The sequence below is a fragment of the Petaurus breviceps genome, unplaced genomic scaffold (assembly GCF_028583685.1).
Source record: "Petaurus breviceps papuanus isolate PSGF00001 unplaced genomic scaffold, PetGlider_PUasm1.0 90451, whole genome shotgun sequence".
Lineage (NCBI taxonomy): Eukaryota > Metazoa > Chordata > Mammalia > Diprotodontia > Petauridae > Petaurus > Petaurus breviceps.
The window spans coordinates 2,643,869-2,648,242 of NW_027187258.1; the positions used below are offsets into that span (position 1 = coordinate 2,643,869).

Sequence of the window (4,374 nt, forward strand, 5' to 3'; positions counted from 1 at the left end):
GAGGGTCCTTGAGGAAGCTGAAGGGCAAGAGTAGCTGAATGGAGGCAGATGAAACGGGGGAATACGGGGTGAAAGATTGTGCCAATTAGGGGGGGGGGGGGGGGGGGGGGGGGGGGGGGGGGGGCAGGAGACAGCACCAGACAGTGAGAACAGACAGAGGCCAGTGCAGATGAGAACCACAGGGCCCAGAAGCCATGGACAAAGGTGTGAAGGCATCAGGAGGCTGAAAAGGAAGAGCCTTAGCTCCAGGCTTGGGGGCTGCTGGGGCCCTGGAGTGCTGGAGACTGAAGACCCAGGCTTGGGGCCAGTGCAATTCCTTCCTAACCTCTGTCATCTAGGCCTCAGTTCTTCCCTTCCAGGGCCTCAGGGACACGAGGACATTGGCCACTAAGGTCCCTTCCAGCTCCATATCCATGATTATGTGAAGCAAAGGATAGAGCACCAGGCCTGGGGTCAGGAAGACTTGAGGTCAAATTCTACCTTAGGCACTTCCCAGTTGTGTGACCCTGGGCAAGTCCCTGAACCTGTCTGCCTCAGTTTCCTCAACTCTAAAATGGGAATCATGATAACACCTACCTCCCAGAGTTGTTATGAGGCTCAAAATGAGATCATAACTGTGAAGAACCCTTAGCCCAGAGGCCAGAACACAGTAAGAATCACTTCCCCTTTTGGGGTCTCAGTTTTTTCCTCAGTTAAATGAATGGGTTGGATTCAGGGGCCCCTAAGGCCCCTTGGGTTGCAAATCCTCCAAGTCCATGTCTGGTAGGTAGATGTGCAGGGCTGAGGGCCACCTTCAGGAGACAATGGGGACTGATTATTGGGGCAGCCAAGGAAGGAAGCTCCCCAAAGAGGGTTCAGAGGCCTGGTGCAGACCAGGGGATTGGCTCTTGCTCCCAATGCCACATAAGCCAGGGAAACATAAGGCAAACTTCCAGCCCTGCTGGTTAGCATGAGCCTTGATCTGGGACACCCCAGGCTTCTGGTGGGAATGGGTGAGCAACCCTAACTCCCAGCAAACTCATAGCAGCCTCATCTCCCCAGCCTCTCCTACTCCCAGCACATGCCAAAGATGCTACAAGAAATGGGCCAGGGCAGCCCTGCCACAAAATAGCTGGGCCCCAAGAAGTCAGGCAGGGCATCAGTGGGCAGCCTGCCCATCTCTTTCTGTTCCTTTTGCAAGGCCCTGGCCCAGTTCTCATGCCCAGCTAGCCAAACCATGCAATCACATTTGAGAGCCCAGAATGCCCCAGGTCTAAGCCCACCGTGGCCAAGGCCCACTTCTTAGAATCAGAACTCTAAAGGCATTTTGGGGTAGAGAGTGTTCAGGGAAGACTAGGCCTTCTGGGGTGAGGGCTGCTGAGCCCCTTTCACAGCTGCTCATCCACCTTTTGGGTCCACCTGATCCACCCAACTCTTACCTAGAAGCTGGAACCGGCCAAGGGCTGGGGGCACATCCTGGTCTCGGCAGACCAGACTTGCTAAACGAGGTTGAGGAAACAGACAGGCCTGAAATCTATTGGTGAGCATGTGAAGACATCCCCCTGTACAATGGGAAGGTCCATGAAGGCGGCTGAAACAGGTACTTTGGAGCACTTAGAGCTTGGTCAGATATCCCTTGCATCCTGGGCCATCGCCAGTCATCATGACTCCCCTGGGGAGCTGAGCAGCCTTTTTGAAGAACTGCACTACTCACCTCCTGATGTGAGGAAGGGGCTAGAAAAGGTGCCCTAAAAATTGCTTTCACAGCAGGCAGGATTCTCACCCTGCAGTCAAACACAAAAAGTTTTGTGAAGGTGATTCCACACACAACATGCTTATGGACAACAAAAAATTCAGTAAACCTTAAAGACATGTTTGTCTTTCAAACGCTCTTGGTGCAAAGGAGCCCAGCAGGTATTACACCCAGATAGCAGCCCTAAGTGAAACAAGGCTGGCAAACGAAGGCCAGCTTACCGAAGTTTGAGCTGAATACACGTTTTTTTTTTCCCTGTGGCTGCAGAGAAGGGGAGAGCTGTGAAGCTGACTTTAATGCCAGAGTGGGCATAGACTATCAGACATGGCGGGGAGTCCTTGGGAAGAATGGAATCAGAAACAGCAACAATAATGGTCACTTACTACTGAAGACTTGTGCATTTCATGACCTTCTTATCACCAACACTGTCTTCCATTTGCCTAGAAGCAATAAAACTTCATGGATGTATCGTCACAGCAAACATTGGCATTTACTAGACTACGTCATTGTAAGGAGAAGAGGCAGACAGGATGTGAGAGTGACAAAGGTGACGTGTGGTACAGAGTGCTGGACTGATCATAGACTTATCCTCCTGAAGCTAAATATTCACATTCCACAAAAGCAGTCCCAACTACCAGAAGACTTCGTGTCCCCAGTGGAAACAATTCATTGCTAACTTGGAGGAAAAGCTGAGCGGGCAATTGTGGACCACTTTCAGAGATCTGGTGTACAGCACTGCATTTGCTCATCTGGAGCAGAACACTCACAAACATCAAGACTGGTTTGACGAAAATCATGGGGAAATTCAGAAGGTGCTAAATGAAAAATGAGAACTCCATAGGGTTTACCAGCAGGACAGTTCATCCATCTCTAGGAAGGAAGCATTTAACTCCATCAAAAGCAAAGTGCAAGTGAAGCTTCAAGAGATGGAGGGTTCTTGGATCAGGAAGAAGACAGATGAAATTCAGTTTTACTGTGAGAGTAACAATCCAAAGCGCTTTTCTGATGCCGTGAAGGCTATTTATGCTCAAAGATCTATGGTGCATCTCAGCTACTTGGCTCTGATGGAGCTACATTGATTAGCAGTAAGGATATGATCTCGGAGAGATGGGCTGAACACTTTCATTGTATTCACAATAGACTGTCATTTACCTCAGGTTGAAGTCAATCCCTCTCTATCTGAAGTTCCAACTGAAGAAAAGGTTCTGCATGCCATTAGGTTCCTCTCCTGTGGCAAAATGCCTGGCACGGATTCTATTCCAGCTGAGATTTACAAGGCAGGGGATCCATTGCTCATATAAAAGCTGACTGAAATTTTCCATGTTACATGGCACGTGAAGGTTATGCCTCAGGAGTTCAAGGATGCCTCCATTGTCCATCTCTATAGAGGTAAAGGAAATAGATTGTCTGGCGACAATCACAGGAGGATCTCTCTTTTAGTCTTTGCTGGCAAGATTCTTGCCAGAGTCCTCCTGAATGGGCTAATCCTTGGGGTGGCTAGGTGTCGCAGTGAATAGAACACTGGCCCTGGAGTCAGGAGGACCCGAGTTCAAATCCGGCCTCAGACACTTAACACTTACTAGCTGTGTGACCCAACTTCTGTGCCTTCCCCCCTCTAAAAAGCAACTGCCTGTCAGTGTCTACAAGGAAACCCTTAGTCAAGTTCCACATGGTGTGGTCTAGAGAGTGGACACACACCATGGGAGATTGGAGGAGACAAGAATGAGGACTGGGGAGAGATACTCAAGGGTGAACTTTCCTGTGAGTAGGCCCCTGAGTCTCTTCTCCCCTCCTCTGCTGAAGTGTGGCCCACTTGCCTCAGCAGCCCCCGGCAGTGCACGGAATGAGAGGGGGAGAGTAATCTTCTTAATTAATTGACCTCATTAAGATCCCAGCTGGTAGAGAGCCGACTTTCCTGGCAGCTGTTCCTAATATCAAGGAAGCAGCAAAAGTCACCCCTAGGGTGAGGGAACCGGTCAGCAGTGACCCTAGAAAGAAAGAGGGGGTGGGATGTCTTCCAGCCTGGGACTGGGTCTTCCTCTGCTTGGTCCCTTCTCTTCCCCAAAGGCCCCCTCCTTCTCTGAGCTGACCTGGGCTCTCTGACTGCTGCCCATTTGGGGGTCCTGCCTGAGGCTCCCGTATGGCTCTCTCCCCTGCCTCCACTCCCACCCCCCATATGCTCCCCGGCTTCAGCATCACTCCCCTTGGCAGCAGCTGCCTGTATGCCAGGGTTTGGCCCAACCACTTGCCATCTGGCTGGCAGTCCCTCCCTTCATGACAGGGCCATCCCCCCAGGCGGCTTTGCCTGCTCCTTCTCTGCCTGTGGGGGTTGTTGGACTGACTTCGGTGGGGGAGGGCAGGGAAGGGAGAGCTCTGGAGGTCTAGAGTGGGAGGATGGAGGCTGCAAAGCCATCTCTGCTATTTACTCTTTGACTGTGAATGAGCCAAATGAGTCGCTCAGATTCTTTGAGCTTCTGTTTCTTTCTCAGTGAAATGAAAGGTTGGCCTCCACAATTTCCCAAAGCCCTCCAACACTAACTATTAGGGTGCCACTGCAGCTTCCAGAGCCTCTACTCTTCCCCAACCCCCCAATGCTTTGGCGGTGTGCCCAAGGGGCCCAAGGGCCATTCCAGTGGCCCTTC

The 4,374-nt window shown here is 51.3% G+C and overlaps 1 long non-coding RNA gene across 1 annotated transcript in view; it reads left to right on the top strand.

Annotated features, from left to right (window-relative positions):
* Positions 1-3,702, top strand: part of LOC138141647 (uncharacterized) — a 10,230-nt gene extending 6,528 nt beyond the window's left edge. Inside the window, exon 3 of the long non-coding RNA XR_011163228.1 lies at positions 2,000-3,702. This is a non-coding gene — a long non-coding RNA (uncharacterized lncRNA). The remainder of the gene's footprint in view (positions 1-1,999) is intronic.
* Positions 3,703-4,374: the final 672 nt, after the last annotated feature.